This window comes from Microtus pennsylvanicus, chromosome 2, assembly GCF_037038515.1.
Source record: "Microtus pennsylvanicus isolate mMicPen1 chromosome 2, mMicPen1.hap1, whole genome shotgun sequence".
NCBI lineage: Eukaryota > Metazoa > Chordata > Mammalia > Rodentia > Cricetidae > Microtus > Microtus pennsylvanicus.
The window spans coordinates 14,340,510-14,358,782 of NC_134580.1; the positions used below are offsets into that span (position 1 = coordinate 14,340,510).

The 18,273-nt window shown below is 50.8% G+C and overlaps 1 protein-coding gene across 4 annotated transcripts in view; it reads left to right on the forward strand.

Annotated features, from left to right (window-relative positions):
• Positions 1–13,517: 13,517 nt before the first annotated feature.
• The window catches only part of Ppara (peroxisome proliferator activated receptor alpha), a 67,756-nt gene continuing 63,000 nt past the window's right edge, over positions 13,518–18,273 (forward strand). Inside the window, exons 1-2 of one of the 4 annotated variants that reach the window (XM_075960248.1) lie at positions 13,518–13,561; positions 14,739–14,825. The gene's annotated coding sequence lies outside the window, so the exon portion shown is untranslated. Of the gene's footprint in view, positions 13,562–13,620; positions 14,074–14,738; positions 14,826–18,273 lie in introns of those variants that run through there. The other 3 variants (XM_075960250.1, XM_075960246.1, XM_075960247.1) reach the window with 3 other exon arrangements.

Sequence of the window (18,273 nt, forward strand, 5' to 3'; positions counted from 1 at the left end):
ATTACCACTAATGAATAAAGAAACTGCTTTGGACCTATAGCAGAGCAGAATTTAGCTAAGCCAGGAAAACTAAACTGAATGCCGGAGAAAGAAGGGTGGAGTCAGAGAGAAGTCATGTAGCCTGCCAGAGACAGATGCTGTAAACTTTACCCAGTAAACCACAACCACATGGTGATACACAGACTAATGGAGATAGATTAAATTAAGATGTAAGAGTTGGCCAATAAGAAGCTAGAGCTAATGGTCCAAGCAGTGATTTAATTAATATAGTTTCTGTGTGATTATTTCTGTTCTGGGCAGCCGAGACGAACAAGCAGCTTGCTGCTACAAGGTTGAGCTCCTTTCTCTGTAGTACGTAGAACAGGAATGAATGGGCTATGATTTCTTCCCATTCTTGAGGGAGCCAGTCCCAGGATACACCAGTCTCTGGGTCCAGGATCTAGTGAAATCTGGGGTCATAGAGAGGTGACCTGGGGCTTCTGGCAAGCCTGCTGACACTGTCAGCACACTAAGGTGGCCTTGACTCAGGGGATAAGTGACCAGCATGTCGTGGGCACCTCCTGTCTTCTTTCTAGAGCAACTGGCCTTTCAGGGACCGTGGGCAGCTGGCCAAGGTATCTGATTGCTTGGTCCTCAGGAAGGCATGGTTCTCACTTAGCAATCTGTTCAGGCTTCCTGTCCCAAAGGCAGTATGGCCACATGCATCCAGATCCCATGAGCCCTCATGTCAAAGAGAGCATTTAGGGATCCTGGGACCTCTGTGAATACCAGCTTGGCTTCTGCCTCCCTGCCTTTCCCTTGGACCTCTGCTAATCTATTCACCCCTTATCTGGGTCTTCATCCTTCTTCCTGGGCAAAGAACCTATAGGGGACTTCAGGGACCGTGACTGTAGGTAAGTCAAATGTAGTGTCCCTCTGCACCCCCACCCAGGACAAATCCAGCTCCAGGCAGTCCTGGTGCCAGCCCTCTCTGTAGCCAGCCCTCTTTCTCCTTCATGCATGACCTAAGAGGAACCTTCACAAATATAAGACCATGGCTTCCAGAGAGATGAAATCTGTGCCCCGAGACTGTGAGTGTGAGAATCACCCCTCCTCCCAAAAGCTGGGGCAGGTAGGAGTGGTCGTGTCAGGAGCACAGGACTCTGGGAGAAACCCTCAGCAGAGCAGGATATCATCCAGGGGCACCGAGCCTTGTCTGTTGACTATTTTGGAGTTCTGCATGCAAAACTCTGTGGTCCACCCCATGGGTGCAGCAACCCATTGTCTCCCACAGAAGAGCGGACGAGGATGCTGGAGCATTTTAGATAGCAGTGGTGAGAGGAAGCATTTTAAGTGTCAGCTTCAGAGAGAAGCAAGCTGGGGGAAATGTTGGTTCCTAGGGATGGAAGGCCCCAGGGAAGAACAGAGAGAGACTGAGGGCCGGAGAGAAAAGAGACCAGGAGCACCAATGTGGAGCCTGGAGGAGTAGGGTTGAAGATGCCGGTGTGGGGGAGCGAGAGATTAAGATTGTTCTAAACAACCAGGTGGTGGCAGCACACACCTTTAATCCCAGCACTGGCAGGCAGAGGCAGGCAGATCTCTGAATCAGGGGCCAGCCTGGTCTACAGAGCAAGTCCCAGGACAGCCAGGACTATACAGAGGAATCCTGTCTCGAAAAATAAAGACAAACAGATTGTTCCAAGCACACACATGGGCCAAGTGTGAACAATACAGGACAAACTAGACACCCCAGGGTGCTCTGACCAGACGGCCCCATCTATCCTGTCTGCCCGCTTCCAGAAGCTGTGTCTGAATTCCCAGACTCAAGTGAGGAAAGGAAGAAATAAAATCTTTGCAGCCCTTTCCCGTAAGCTGTTACAATTCTATCTTTGTTCCTCTAATGAAGCAAATGCTGGAGAAACGGACAGCCCTTCAAATTTCTGTGAAGCCTTAAATAGAAGGTCCAGGCCAGGCTGCACCTCCACCATTATGGGGGCACCAGCTGGGAGAAGAAGCAACTACAAGGACATCTCTGCTGCCTTTTGGAATGACCTTCTCTCAGAAGGCGCTACTTGCTGTGGAACGGGAGAAATTGGGAAACTGGCAACAGAGGTCATCATCAAAGCTGTTGCCAACATCATCCAAAGATGCGGCCTGCCCCTGCCTCCTGACCTTGGCTTTGTGGAGTTCAAGGTCTCAAGGCCTTGCTGGCTGTGAGGAGACTGTGGGTCACGGGACCAAGTTCAGGACAGCCGCTGCTCTCAGCTGTCTCTGGTATTCCTAATCACTGGAGAGAGAGCAAACAAAAGAGCGTGCGCACACATACAGACACAAGCTCACACGGATGTACCCATCTAGACAGGGGCATGCCAACACACCTGTACGTGTCCATAAACGCGTGAGTGCATGCTCACACATACATATACCCATATACTTTTTTTTCCATCTGGAATGGCACCTCTGCCCATGCGTGTGGTTATTCCATGCCATTGAGGAGCTTGAGGAGCACAGCCCACTGATTTGGTAGGATGTCTGTATGATAAGACCCAAGCTATCCCCTTCCTAGCTGGAGAGCCACAGGAATGTGTGTCTTTATCAGTGTAGCCCCAGCCAGAAGTCCCTGGAGAAGTGCAGAGTCAGCTGAAGGCGCTCAAAAGTTACTGTTTCTCTTTAGGACTTGCAGCCTTGCTACATTTCATTACTACATGGCCTGGTGTCCTCGACAGGAGATACTTTGAGACCATAAATACTGGGTTAAAATTTCACCTACTTATTCTACCATCCATGCGTGATTTTTGCCGGATTCCACTGTCACAATGGTTAAATGATTTTTTTATTCCATTTTATTATGTCTTACCATTAATCTCAGAAGACATTCTAATTCCCAAGGACTTTCAAGGCTAGTGAGAAATACAGCTAGGGCAAACCAGTACAACGGCAGTAGTAGGAGGCACTGGGATGGATGTGGCAAAAAGCAGGACACAGGGAGGCGAGATCAGGGAGGCCTTCCTGGAGGGGTTGGTGCCTGAAGTGAGACTTTGAGGGAAAAGCAGAAGTGAGCAACAGAGATGCCCCACAGAAGGAAAAGTGAGCGGGGAGCAGCACAGCTTAAGTCCAGAGACTGGAGAGAGGTGAGATGCAGCTGGTGCCGATTCCTGGTGTGGGGTCCTAGGGCTCTGCTCAGAACTGCCGGCTGCCACTGCGTAGGGTTGTGGACGGAGATAGCCTACAGAATCAGTCATGTGGGACATGAGTAGATAGGGTCTCCAGGTAGAGGGAGAGTCTCCACTCTTGCCCGTCATCATCCCTGCCCTCCTGCAGCCCCTCAAAAGGCCCGAAAAACCAAGTCTCACTGGGCAGTGGAAGCTCATGCCTGTAATCTCAGCACTTGGGAGGCAGAGGCAGGCAGATCTCTGTGAGTTCAAGGCCAACCTGGTCTACGGAGTGAGTTCCAGGACAGCCAGGGCTACACAGAGAAACCTTGTCTTAAAAAACAAAACCAAAAACAGCAAGAAAACCAAATGAAAACAAGAAACAAGTTCCAAAGAGGTGAGGTCAAAGACACCCTGAGGAGCAAGTGTGGGTTAGTGTTCAGACTCAGAGCAAATGGGTTTTGAGAGAGAGCCTTCTTTCAGTGGAGGGACCTTCCTCCTGGAGCCTGCACCTCTCCCAGACCCAGAGACTAATCCATGGGGTCCACCCACCCAGTTTAGAGAGTGCCTGGTGACCTTGGATCCTGCCAGTTCTGTCGCAGATAACTTGTTGGGCTTCCTCCCAAACCAGGCAAGGGTGACCAGGCAAAGAAGTGCAGCTTTGGCCTTCAGTTTGAGGACTGAGCCTCCCCATCAATACTGAGGAGTGAAACACACAAGGTCTGCTCTTTGAGAGTTTGCCAGAGCAAGCCTGCCTGGCATTTCTTCCTGCTCCCAGCAGGATGTGACGTCTATTTCAGACCAAAGCCACAGCATGGGACAGTCACAGAACTCAGAGAAGACTGTTCAGGAGGGTAGAAACCCAAGAGAGATCGCCCCTGCCCCTGGATGGGCTTGGGTGTAACCTTCAGCTGGTCTGCTCTGGCCTTGCTGAAAGGAATCAAGTCCCTAGGGCCGCGGACTTGGGGCTAATTCTAGGCCTGAACTAGTTCTAAATGCATTTGCAAAGCACAGAGCACAGAATTCACTACCAGGCTCAGCCTGGAAGGTCATGTGGTTGCCTCCTCTTCCCCCAGGTCAGGACATGCCCCATGGCACTCTCCTTCTGAGGCCTGGCACAGTCACGCCTCCAGATACTACACAGGATCCCAGGCTGGCAGGAGTGTTCCTGATCGGCTAACCTAGCCTCTCATCTTACAACTACCAACAACAGGCTGCTGGGAGACCAAGGTCAAAGAGCCCAGGAGGGAGCGTGGGGAACAGTTGAAAAAAAATGAGGGCTTGTGAGCAGGGCTTCAATGCATCCGGGTCAGGCCCGGCACTGCCTCTCAGCCTCAATTTCCATTGCAGGGAGCAGGCAGAGGAGCAGACACAGGAGGTTCCCTCAGAGACGCGCAGCACCTTGCGGTATCATCAGTTACCTCCTGAGCAGTGAAGCTGGAGGGGTTAACGCTGGGCTGCCTGACCCTCTTTCCCCTGAACAGTGGTATCCTTCAGAACTGTGGCCAATATCTCTGCCTGGTGACTTCCTTTCTGTGCTAGGGAAGTCATGGGTCACATGTTCAAGGGCAGGTGCTATCTCCAGTTACTTAGCTTCTGGCATGTGGAATCAATAATGCTCACAACTTAAGGGCTCCGGAGACTGGGAGATGGCTCCGTCAGTACAGTACCCACTGCACAAGCCTTCAGTCTCATGAAAGCCCAGCAAAGACTGGATCAAAGGCCTGGAGGAGCACTGGAAGGCACACACCAAAAAAAGTAACCAAGATACCACCAGGAAGAGCCCACAGATAGAAGTCGGGCATAGTGGCGTTTGCCTGTAATCACGGCATGTGGGAGACTGAGACAAGGAGGATTGTCAAGAGTTCTAGGCCACCCTGGGTTGTAGAGCAATACTCAGCCTTGACTCAAGGGCTGCAGACGGATCAGCAGCCACCCGCATGGCCTCAAAGTGCTATGGTTTCCAGGATCTACCAGACTAACGGTCTAGCCATGATAGAGAGATGACCATATTTAGGTCCAACACATGGCCTACCTCTGCTCCCCTCAAGAATCCTGCAGAGAGCCGGGCAGTGGTGGCGCACGCCTTTAATCCCAGCACTTGGGAGGCAGAGGCAGGCGGATCTCTGCGAGTTCGAGACCAGCCTGGTCTACAAGAGCTAGTTCCAGGACAGGCTCCAAAGCCACAGAGAAACCCTGTCTCGAAAGACCAAAAAAAAAAAAAGAATCCTGCAGAGGACTGTCCTGTCCAGGAGTCACAGGTGCGCCGGTGGCTGCAGGCAGGTGGCTAGGGCAGAGGAACGAAGATGGTGTGTCCTGACTTTCTTACATACTTGCTATGGCACTGTGTCTTTAACCTCAATGTATGACAGACAGGGAGGAGCAGATTTGCTCTTAATAAAGTCAGTCTAAACAAGGGACTGGAGAGATGACTCAGAGGATACAGGCGCTTGCTCCCCAGCCAAATGACCCGACTTTGATTCTTGGAACCCACGTGGAGGAAGGAGAGAACCGACTCCCACAAGTTTTCCTCTGTTCTCCATGTGTGGGTCATGGTGGGCACCTCCCCCAAATACACTTTTATAATTTTTTTAAAATATTTATTTATTTACTATGTATACAATGTTCTGCCTGTATGCCTGCAGGCCAGAAGAGGGCACCAGACCTCATTACAGATGGTTGTGAGCCACCATGTGGTTGCTGGGAATTGAACTCAGGACCTTTGGAAGAGCTGGCAATGCTCTTAACCACTGAGCCATCTCTCCAGCCCCCCAAATACACTTTTAAAATGTAAAATAAAGTTTTTTTTTTAAAAAAGTGTAAGCAAGTATGGGGGAATAGTTCAGTCAGTACTGCCTTATAAGCGTGAGGACTGGGTTCAAGTCCCAGAACCCACATAAAAAAGGCACTGTGGTACATGCTTGTAATCCCAGGGCTGGGGAGGTAGAGGCAGGCAGATTGCTGGTCACTGGTCAGTCAGCCTAGCCTGCTCGACAAGTTCCAGGCTAGTGAGAGACTCCCACAGGAAAAAGAGGATGACAGCTGAGAAACAATACCCTGTCTGTCTGCACACCTACATCTGCACCAGTGCCCACAGGAACACACACACACAGGAATCAGGTCTGCTCAGGGCCCACTTCTGTGTGCAGGGTAAAGCCAAGAGCCTGCTCCAAACGAACAGGTTGTTTTTTTTCTTTTCAGGATTGTTTTCTTTCTAATTTGCCATTACCCAGAGCTACCTGGAAAATGCTAATGAGCTTGGCATTCATATCTCCACAGTCGTTCAAGTCACCCCTATAAGCAACACGCTTACTGTTGAATTTTAGCTCCTCCCACTTGGACCTGCCTGCTTCTGTTCACTGCAGCACAACTCTCCCCCACTCCCCAGACATGAGAGAAGAATCTCTGGCCAGCTCAGCAGCAGAGTTCCATTGTCCCTTGTGTGTGCACACTAACCTCTGCTCCTTCCCCTGGGCCCGGGGCAGGTCAGGACAAGCAGGCAGGGACGTTCCTACTCTTGAGTCTATGGCTGCTTGGTATCCCCTCTTGCCTGCCCATTGCCTGTAACACCAAACCCCACTTTGCCTATATTCTAAGACTCTCTGTGTCTTGGCAGAATGATTTTGCAGCTATACCTTTGGACTGCTGGCCTACGAGCTGGCTCTTGCTTCCAGGCAGACAGCATGTGGCCGGTACCATCCCATCTGATGACAAAAGAGACTAGGGGTCAGCCTTCAGTCTTCTGTGGAAGCCTTCTGGGTGCCGCGGCCAGACAGCTAGTGGAGGCAGACTCTTCTCCACCCAAAGAGGGATGCAAGCCAGCAAATGACCTCAGTAGACTGAGGTTTTCCCAAGGCACCAGGGGACTGTGAAGGCAGGTGCCAGGGACAGTAATAGGCTAGACAATGTGTGGCCAGCCTAGGACACTGTAGCCCAAGATAATGAGCGAGTGCTGAGATGTGGTTCAGTAACTGGGTAAGATCCCAGAACCCAGCTTGCTGCTTGTCAGCGCTGAGGTTGCTGGGCAGGAAGACGGGAATCATGTTTGGAAAGCACCAGCTCAGCCCCTGCCTCCCACTTAGCCCTGCCACATAGGTTTAGGGTTGTTTTAAAAGTGAAACTCATCACTAACACTTGACAGGAGACTTCAGTTCGTTCCAGCGCTTCCACCCTGGGGATGTGAGGATGGGGCTCCGGTGCCTAGGCTTTCCTCCTGCCGGCTAACCACTTTTTATTAAGAGCAGATGGTCTTTCCTATGCGGCCTGGTTCCCTGTCCTTCCCTGCCCCTAACTGCCCCTTCTAGGGACACTCTGAGGCTCCCAGATAGAGGAATTATGCCTTTTCAAATCTGATCCCTGGGAGGATGCCCAGTACCTTGTGCCAGAGCCCCATGTGTGCAAAACTCCTGCAGGCTGTGCCGCCCACACCTTGCTCCTTGGCCTCCTGCAAGATCAGAATCTAGCCCTCGCATAGAATCTTGTATTTCACACTGCAAGTCTCAACATAAGCCAGTGTGTTGACTTGAAAAATAAATATCACAAACAAAGCCAGGGGAAAGGGCTGGGCATGGAAAGTCCAGAACCATATCAAGAAGCCTTTGCCGCTCGCTCACCTTTTGAATCTGTAAACAGAGCCGTTCAGGCCAGAGGTGGGAAGCTGCAGAGGGGGCTGGGTTCTGACCCACTTGGAGACTCATCATGGGGTTGCCAGCATTTGGTGAGGCCAAGTCGGAACAAATTCATATTTTGCTGATAGCACCCGTCTATTGCTTAGGGAATTTCCTTTCAGAAAGGATATTTTCAACCATAATAGATTATAAAGGATACTCAGGGAAGAAAAGTACATTTCTTTAAAGCAACTAATAAAGGCTGAAACTATGACACTTCCTTTCCCTCCGTGTTGCTGAAGAGTTAAACAAACAAAACACAAGTGTTTTTAAACATGGCCTGTCCCTTTCTAGGGACGCAGGTGTGGGGCTCTGTCCATTTCCACTTTTTTTTTTTTTGATTTTTCGAGACAGGGTTTCTCCGTAGCTTTTGGTTCCTGTCCTGGAACTAGCTCTTGTAGACCAGGCTGGTCTCGAACTCACAGAGATCCGCCTGCCTCTGCCTCCCGAGTGCTGGGATTAAAGGCGTGTGCCACCACCGCCCAGCCCATTTCCACTTTTTAGTAAAGCCCAGGGCCATCCAGCTGGTCTTATCTACAAGGGCAGCCTTCCTGAGCTCTGCGGACGCGCTTCAGGGCACCACAGCCCCTTCCAGAGAGTGCTCTGGAGCCTGGGGCCTGGAGGCTGCTCTGGACAGAAGGGACTCTTCTACAGAGGGCAATGGAGTGGCAGGCGGGGAGGGCAGCAGGGGGAGGCATGCAGTCACGGTGTCGGTAGGAGTGAGGGCTTCCTGTCATCTATGCCGAACGGTAGCCGTAACAGAAACTGCAACCAGAAACTGCCAGATAGCGGAGACCTGAGCTAGCTGCATGGCATAGGGAAGGAGGGGCTGGAACAGAGGGCAGCACGGCCATGAGATGATTGCCGAGAAGCCTCCTAGAGGAGGTACGAGCCTTGGGCTTGTGGTCACCACATTAAGACTGTGACCTGCCTTTCGGAGGGGGTCATGCAAGCATTCCTCATTCTTGCACCAGGACACTGGGAAAGACACGATGACCCTGCTTGCTAGGTGGGGAGGCTCCTGTGGGAGTCAAGTCCAGTGCAAAAGTTACAGAGTGACTAATGGGTGGAGCAGACTCTGTGCTAAGGGGGACTAAGGGGACAATATCCCCAGCAGAGGCGGTATGTGTACTCCCAAGCCTCCAGGAGATGTTGAAACTCAGTATCAGAACCTAGGGAGAAAACCTAGGAAAACCTGGGATATCCCTAGTCATTCAGGCCCAGGATAAAGTTGAATTTATATAGCAGGCACAATAATGGATCAGCAACCAAACAGTAATACACTGTAATAAGCATTATTAAAAATATGTGAAATGTTTATTTCCATTTAATATTTTCAAACTGAATTTGACCACAGATTCTTGAAAACAAAGAAAGCACATTTTGTTTGTTTGTTTGTTTGAAACTGGCTCTCTTCTATTATGCAGCCCTGGCTGTCCTGGAACTTGCTCATGAAGCAGGCTGGCCTCAAATTCACAGAAACCCACCTTCCTCTGCCTGCCAAGTGCTGGGGTCAATGGCATGGGCTACCACACCTGGCTTGCATTTGTGACTAACACACTAGGCCTTATCTCTACTCTCCTGACCCTTGCCCAGTCACAACAATGTAGCTCGTGGTCCTACCTCCTGTCCTTGTCAGAACAAATGTCCTTTGGGAATCGAATCTGTCTACTTCTGCACTGAGACTCTCCCAGTACACAGTGGGCCAGTCTTCAAGTCTGTGCTCTGGATTGGATAAAAGGCACCTCTAACCCAGTGCCTCAAGACATAACCCACTGGGGATATAGTCACATGTGTCCACAAGGAGAGTATCTGTGTGCCCTGGGAGGGGAAAGGGACAAAGAACAGAATTACTGTGGGCAGGCTGCTTTGACCTTCCAAGACTTAGAAAGACAGACAGACATCTGACCCATGGTGAGCACAGGCAGTCTATGACCTTAGGCTGGAGATGGGTTAATTATCAAAAAAGGGTAGTGTGTCCATGATGCAGCAGTTTCTGGGCAGATGGTTCCAGATCTTGCACACCTCCAGTGAGTTTATAGCTTTACCCTCCTCTGCCTGGGTAACCACCAGATGTTGACATAGCTCCTGTATCATCTGTTGTTCTGATGGGATTGCAGCCCCCACTTAAAACCATTCGTGGTGAGCTTCCCACAGACCTCCATACCCCAACCTCCCCAGCTACAAGACCCTTCCTGGATAGGGCCCCATCACCTCTGCCCACCTTGGCCCACTTCCACACTCTCCCCCCTTGAGCCTGTCTCCCCTTCTTGTCATGGCTTTTGAATTGTCTGCTGCCAACTCCAAAAGTCCTGGGGCCAGGACTGACTGTCCAGAGCACCGGGCTCTGGTGTCTGCCAGAGCCTGAGGTGTCAAAGCCAGCAGGTGGCCTCTGTACCAGATAAGTACAGATCGCAGAATGGATATGAGGTCTGAGAGCATCCCCATCCCCTCTAGGTGACTTCTGCTCCTGATTTCTTCATCTGTGTAGCGGGAGTAGGCGGAACTGCCTTCCAGGGCTACCGCGAGTCTCGTGTCTAAGGTGAACATACTTTGTTTCTTGGACGGTGAGTGCCAGTCCTAGGGTGGCATCCAAGGACATACTGGGATTGATCTTCTCTGAAGTCTACCTCTGGACACCAGCAGCTTCTTATTTTCCATCAGCAATACCTACTTCTCCTGCCCTGGTGGACTTCCACCACCTGATTGAAGGCAGGCTTCCAGGAGACCAGAGGCCACTGTCCTGGCAGATGACATATGATAGGAGGGCTTTGCAAATCAGCAGGGGGCAAGCCAGTGACCCTTGGAAGCCTTGGGTGGCTCCTGGAAAGGACTTACATAAGCTGCAAGGTAAATACCGATAGGCCTGGACCCCAGACCCGTGGGAGAATCTCTAAATGCTGGGGCAGGGCAGGTAGTGGGACTCCTATGCTTCCTGTACCGGGCTCTCACTGCTCTCTGTACGTTTGCTGCAGGAAACTCCCTGCAGGTATTTCTTCCACACACCTTCAGGTAAGTGTGTGCAACAGCAGCGTCATAGACTGCCTTTCTCTCCTGGGCCTGCCACCGGCCAGGAAATGTGAACATGGAAGGAAGGGACAAGTGTGTCTAACCTGCATCCCGTGGGCTGCATAAGTCCCAGGATAGCTATAAATGTGACCCAACACTTTTGCAGGTGACATCATCGTGCAATCTCAAAAGGCATCCCAGAGTGAACTATGACACATGCCCAGAAACTCCCAGTGGGGTTAGTAACATGCCAACTAGGAGACACAAGCGCTTTGATAGTCCCCAGAATCACAGGAGTCTACTAAGCCCTGCACAGGCAGTGTCTCTGCTCTGTGTGCACCCATAGACACCAGTCAACACTTGGGAAGCAAGGAGAGAGGGTACAGAGGCATCCCAGAGCCAGGTGTGCATCCTCTGCTCTCATGGTGGGCGCAGGACAAACCCTTGCGTCTCTCTCCTCTGAAAGCAGTCTCCCAAATGAAATTCACTGTCCTCTGGGGCAAGTGACAGGGGACCATTTGAAAAGAGAAGTTCCAGATGTCTAAGGGAGGCCAGATGAAAGTCTGTTCAAAAGTGATTCCTCTGGATATGTAGTTAAAAAAAAAACCAACAAGTTTTCTTTTCTTGAAACTGTGGGAGCTCCAAGAACCCCAACTATTGGTTGACTGTGTTCTCTGTGTTCACAGCGACTCTGCTGGCCTCTTACAAACCTTAGTTCTCTTTCCTAACCATTATTTCAAGATCATTCTAAATGCCTAGTAGAACTAGGTTTATGGCAGAACATTTCGAGAGAGAGAAAGAGAGCAGAGAGGAGAGAGAGACAGAGAGAGAGAGAGAGAGAGAGAGAGAGAGAGAGAGAGAGAGAGAGAGAGAGAGAGAGAGAACACCCCTGCATGTGCTGCATGTGGACTCTGGTCCTTGGAGCTTGGGACCTGTTGTACACCAGGTAACTAATATCTCTTTCCACTGGCCACCCTGGCCATCTGGTACCTAGAGAAAGTCCTTCAGATATGTAGCCCCGTGAGCAGCCTCCAGTCACCCTTGCTCACTGTTATAAACATGCCACCTAGCACAATGCTGCCACTGGTAGGACAATGGTTTAATGCTGTCCCTGCCTGTTCCCCAGGTCATTCAGGAAATCATATAGGCAGGTCAATTTGCAAGTTCTTTTAATGCTTCCATTTATTTATTGTATGTGGCAGAGTGGCTGGTGTGTGTGTGTGTGTGTGTGTGTGTGTGTGTGTGTGTGTGTGTGCATATGGAGGTCAGAGGACAACTTTCAGGAGTTGGTTCTTTTCTTCCACCATGTGGAAGGTTCAAATACAAGCCATCAGAATTAGTGGCAAGCACCTTTACCCACTCAGTCATCTCCAGGGTCCCAATTTTGCAAGCTATGAAACATTTTACAAATGGCTATTTCCTGGCCAGCACGAGCAAGAAAAGGCGGGCTTGCCAGTAGACAAGTAGGGAATGTTCTGTGGGTGTCTGGAGGGTGGGGCAAAGTTCACCAAAGGTATGAGGCTAATCAGCAAGGGTGGGTTTAAAAGTTCCTGAATGTTACAGTTTAATCGGGTCGGGTCCCCAGTTCCCGAGTAAAGAGACGTGCGCTTAAAGTTTCATTTCCCCGAGTAGCTTCTCCAGGGCGCTCATGGCCACAAATAGCATAGTGGCAGGCGCAGCGTGAGGACAGAGAGGAGGGCTGGCATAGCACACATTTCGTTCCCAAAGGAGCGGTATCCTGATGCGTTGGCACCCCGGGGGCCGTGTGCATTCCGTGAGCAGAGATCCAGGGAGGACGCAAACAAAGTGGCTGCGCTGGGCCGCAGCACCGGCCCCCCCCCCCCCCCCCCGGCGCTGGCAGTTGGCAGAACCCCAGCGCCTCAGCTGGATACAGTCAACCCCTCAATCCCCCAACGTACTCAGAGGGGGTGCAGCCCGGGGCGGGGCAGGGGCTAAGGGTTGGAGCGGCGGCGCCTCCTCGCCACCGTCCCCGATGTCCTTCACCCTCCTAGTTCCCCGCCCGCCACACCCACCCTGGCACCTCGGCCACCTGTTGCCGCGTGCCCCTGCTTGCTCTTCCCCCCCCCCCCCATTTCTCATCCTGGTGCCCTGAAAATCAGATCTTTCCTGCTCGCCACCCCTACGAACTCCCGGGACTCTGGGGTGCTCTCGGTGGCCTAAACCAGCTCACCGAGGGCACACGGCGGGAAAAGTTATACCCGACCCGCCACCTTGAACTTCAGTCCCAGTTGGTGTGCGGGGCTGGGAACTGTAGCTCGCGTGCTTCGGGGTGTACCCTTTCTGCAGGGTTTTCTCGCCCGTCGGGTGACCTTGAGCAATCCCTACACCTAACCAGCCTCAGTTTACTAACCGACACCGTGGCCCCCGGGCACTAAATGGGCGTCGCGAAGAGCTGCCCCGGGCCTCTTCGGCCCCGCCCTGCCCCTCAGCAGCCAATCGTGCGTTGCCGTCTGGGGGGTGTGTCTCGCTCTGAGCCGCGGCCCCGGGCCTAGGGGGCGGGGTTTCCGGGGCGGTCACCTCGCCGCGGGACCCCGCAGGGGACGTCCGAGGGGCGGTGCGTGTCGTGGGGGCGCGGCTGGCACGGGCTCACGGAGGCGGTGCCGGTCAGGGGCCCGGGACGCGGCGGCCCCACGACAGGAGTGACGGGGGCGGAGGCAACCGCTTGCGCCCCGCCTGGCGCCGCCTCCCCGGGCGCGCTGCCCTCGCGGACCCGCAGGCGGAGCGCAGCCTCAGGTGCTCGGGGGCGGGAGGGCACGCGCGGGGGCGGGAGCCAGGCGTCCCCTGTCCCGGGACAGTGAAGTGGGTGGACAGGGAGAGGAGGGGCTCGGTGGCGCATGCGCGCGGATCAGGGGCGCGGGTCTAGAGACCCACAGGCACCGGCTAGGGCACAAGCTGGGAACGCGTGCGACTCTCGGGGCCCGCGGGACTGTCCGCTACTTCGGGTCCCCGCAAGTGCCGAGCGCCGGCCCCGAACTCTGTTCGCAGCTGGTAGTGGGGCTGGGGACTTCGCGGAGTCCTTGAATTGGAGCGACGCTGGGTCCTCTGGTTGTCCCCTGGAGGGGAGGGCCCACGGGCGGAGACATCGGGGAGCGTCCTTCCCACGGCGTGGTGCATTTGGGCGTCACCCACCGGGGGGCGTTTCCTGAGACCCTCAGGGATCTCAGAGGCGAGGTAACCTGAGGACCGGACAGACTGATTCTGGGATCACTGAGCCCGGCTACTCCTGTGGATCTGGAGAAACGCGGGTGGGTTCCTGTCACCAGCAGCCGACCCTCTTTGAGCACCAGTTCCCACATTGCGTCTGACCGTAGTGGGGAGATGGGGGACAGGCCCCAGCAGTAGGGTAGAGTCTGGCAAAGCCACCCTATGTCTCTGCCTCTCCAGAGCCCAGTGCCACAGCGGGCCCTGTGTAGGGCAACTTAAGTCTCCTCAGCACCTCTCTCTCGCTGCTCGGCCAGCCTGCTAGGGATAAAGGGAGCCTAGAGTGCCAGTGTGCTAATCTGGAGGGTGACTCTGCCCCAGTACCCGCTCCAACTATCCTGGAACAACTGCACCCCTCCTTTTCCCAAACTTTTTTTTTTTAATTTAAAGGGAAGAGGGTGTTTCTCTGCAGTTAAGATTCTTTCTAAGAAAACATACAGTGTTATAATGTCTTATAGTCTTTGAGGGGCACTCTGTTGGAGTTGCTCACCCACCGCAAACCCAGCCCACTCCTTTCCCCTAAGGAAACCAGAAAGGCCTCTCCCCTCCTAGCACTTCTTGGGGGAGGAACTCAGAACTTTCTTGAGCGACCCTGGAACACTGTAGTGGTTGCAGGCAGCAGGGTCACAGTGACTTTCCCAAGGTGGCGGAGAGTTGGGGGGGATCCAGAGAACATATTGTGACTGGTTCCTTCCTTAACGTCCTACAGCCAAGACTGAAGTTCAAGGCCCTATCTTCCCGGTGGAACTGATTTTTGTCGCAAGTCAAGCTCAGGAACAAGACGCTGTCATCACAGGTAAAAAGAGGACTCGTGGAGCTTCCAGACTGAAATATAAATTCTGTCTTGGGTTGCAGGCCAGGGGGTCGGGTAGATTATTTTATGATAAAATAGTAAATGCATTTTCAGGGTTTGGAAAGCCAGGCAAATGGATGGAACCATGTTTCATTTCTGAGTGTGTGTTCCCTGGGAACTTCAGTTCTTTACGGCAGGCTGCTTTGGTGCTTTTTAAAAGGAGGTGGCATTGCTTTAGAAATAGTCTAACTGACTGGTAAGGCTAGCCTGATGTCTTCTAGCTGTTTCCAGATAAATTTGACTACGTGGTTGGTGAGTTTCATCATCAGCCATGGCAGGGATGACCCCAAGAAACAGTCCGATGAATAGTCCTTAGCAGCCACATAAAAGTCCAGGGACATTGGGCCTGACAGTAAATGAAAGGCAGTAGAAAGCAAAGTGTTTCTTTCCCCATATCTTAAACATGTATGGAAACACACCAGACTCCCAGTGCTTGTTAGTAGGGGAGGATCCTGTTATGTAGCCCATGCTAGCCTGGATCTTGCTGTGTAGCAGAGACTATCCTTGAGTTTTTTATATTCCTGGTTCAATCTCCTAAGTACTGAAAGCTAAAGTCATTCATTTTAACTTATGCTTATCAAGCCTATTAATTAGAGAGTTCTAAAAATTGTGCACGTGTGTGTGTGTATGTGTTTAAAGGGTAGAAAGAGATGGGAGAAGAGAAAACATGTTTCTTCTACATAGACTTTTATAATGCTTTATTAGGTTGAGGAAAAATATTTTCATGTGAATAAAATGTATCTTTGCTTCATTTAAAGTGTCTGTATAATATCTCACTAGGCTTAGATACAGTATTTAGCCAATGCATATATAGATAAATGTGAGTATATAATTCATTTGATTCATGCTTACTGTGTAGCTGCTAGGGGCTCCTGTGTCATTCATGAACAAGACAGTCATGGACTTGCTCATGAAACTAATTTTCATGCCAGAATATAGGAAACAGCTGAAGTTGGAGCTCAGTTGGTGTAGTGCTTGCCTAGTACACACTGTACCCTTGGTTTGATCCCACACACTACATAAATCAGGTGTGGAGGGTTGGCACATGCTTGTAATCCCAGCACTGAGGAGACAGAGGCAGGAGAATCAAAAATATATGATAAGTTTGAGGGTAGCCTGGGCCACATGGGACCTCGTCTCAAAAACAAATAAATAGACATGCTGGTGCATGTCTTTCATCCTCGTACTCAGGAGGCAGAGGCAGGAGGATGTCTGTGAGTTCAAGACCAGCTTGATCTACACAGAGTTTTAGACCAGCCAGTGCTATGCAGTAAGACCCTCTCTTAAAAAATAAAATAAGCAAACAATAACAAAGCTAACAAACAGACAAGCAAAAAAGAAGTTTAAAACTATCCTCATAATGGTTAAAAGATGAAGAAACTGGAATGCAGTGAGAGAAGGGGTGTCTTAGCCGTTTGTGCCTAGGGACCCTTGTGCCCCTTTTTTAATGTTATGATCATTTGTGGTTTTATAATACTGTTTGAAAAGATTTTATTAAAACATCGTTTGAAATGTCTCTTTGCTTGACATAAATAGATTTTTATTTTTTTTTTTTTTTTAGTAAGCGTTAAGGTATTTCAGGTAACGTGGGTTTTTTTTTTTTTGTTTTTTTTTTTTTTTTTTTTTTTAGTAAGCGTTAAGGTATTTCAGGTAACGTGGGTTTTTTTTTTTTTTTAAAATAGATTTTTATTACAACAAATTCCCTTGCCCCCGTTTGCTCCTGCAGCCTCTGTGTGGGGTGTTGTTGTTGTTAGTGGCTGATGTTTGTCCTAGCTTTGTGGCATTGCAGCTAAGGTCGTGGCCGGTTGAATGTCTGCTTTTGGTGGCAAAAGGGAGAGGGTCTCTGTTTTTATTTCTGATTTTGGCAGTTTGATTGGCACTGTTTTAAAAATTTCAATGGGCATGGTGGTGGTGCATGTCTTTAATAAGATAGATAGATAGATAGATAGATAGATAGATAGATAGATAGATAGATAGATAGATAGTGAGTTTCAGGCTAGCCAGGGCTACATAGAGAGACCCTGCCTCAAAAATAGATAGATAGATAGATAGATAGATAGATAGATAGATAGATAGATAGTGAGTTTCAGGCTAACCAGGGCTACATAGAGAAACCCTGCCTCAAAAATAGATAGATAGATAGATAGATAGATAGATAGATAGATAGATAGATAAGCTATAACTTCTGTGTATGGGACAAACATTTGTTGTGTCTGTGGCTTTAGACTTTTTAATGTTGCAGAATAAACTGGATCATCTAGGGTCATGGGCTTAGAGAAAATTAGGCAGAGAATTTAAATCTCCAACTTGGTGATAAGAGGACCTTTGTTATTGTTTTTGGGTTTTGTGAGGTTTCTGCTTTGGTTTTGGTTGTTGAACATCAAGTCCAGGGGTGCAGGTTCACAGCACATGCTGTGCTGAGGGGTGCCCCCAGCTGCAGGTGGGTTTCAGTAGGAGCTTCCAAAGAGAAACATGTGCTGTGTAACAGCTTGCTTCTCTGGGTGTCCAGCAGAAAGGAACACTGTGCATGTGGCATTCCAAGCTGTTCTATAGATTTACTTGTATTTACTTGTTCTTCAAAGATGTGTGTGTGTGTGTGTGTGTGTGTGTGTGTGTGTACATGCTTTGTCTCTCCTAAGCTTTGTCAATGGCTGAGTGTCAAGGGGTGGTAACTGCGGTGTCCTGGAAGTGTCTGTGCATGTCACATGGTGAAGCCCTTGCTCTTGGGTGAAGTCTTCCTAGTTGAGCTGAGCTGGTTTGGGGTCTGCACAGCAGAAAGGAAAGGGCACTGGAGGGTGCATTGGAGACAGACCTGGATATGGCGGGAAAGGTATGATGTCATTCATTATGACATTTTGGGTCCCCACCTCTCAGCTGCCACCTGCTAGGCCACAGACTTCTGTCCACCTCCCTATGCTGCTGCTTCTCAACAGAAAATGCAGTTCTCTAGATCACCTTGAAGAGCCGTGACACTGAGAAACAGCAGCCGAAACAACCGTGCCCACCTGAGTAGCCGTCAGGGCGGCTCAGGCTCTGGGCCACCTCTGTTGCTCACCTACCCTGAGCCATTTGTAGCTGTCACAGCCTTTTGACCTCCCGGAGACTTTGAGAAAGAGACTTTCTCACTACCCTCCCATGCTCTCTCATCAGATTCCAGTTTGAAGCAGGTAAAGGAGAGGGCCGAGGGCTCTAGCAGTAACTTAGAATGTGACAGACAAGTCCTGCATGTGCCCCCCCCCCCAGTGTCTCTCCAGAGGTATCCAGCCTAGGGCCAGCAGGCTGTGTGTGTCCCAGGATCGCTGTGAGTGTGACCCAGAGTGTAGATGATACGACAGTGCAGTGTCAAAAGTCAGATGCCCGTTAGACCAAACCATACTGAGGGACCTACTAA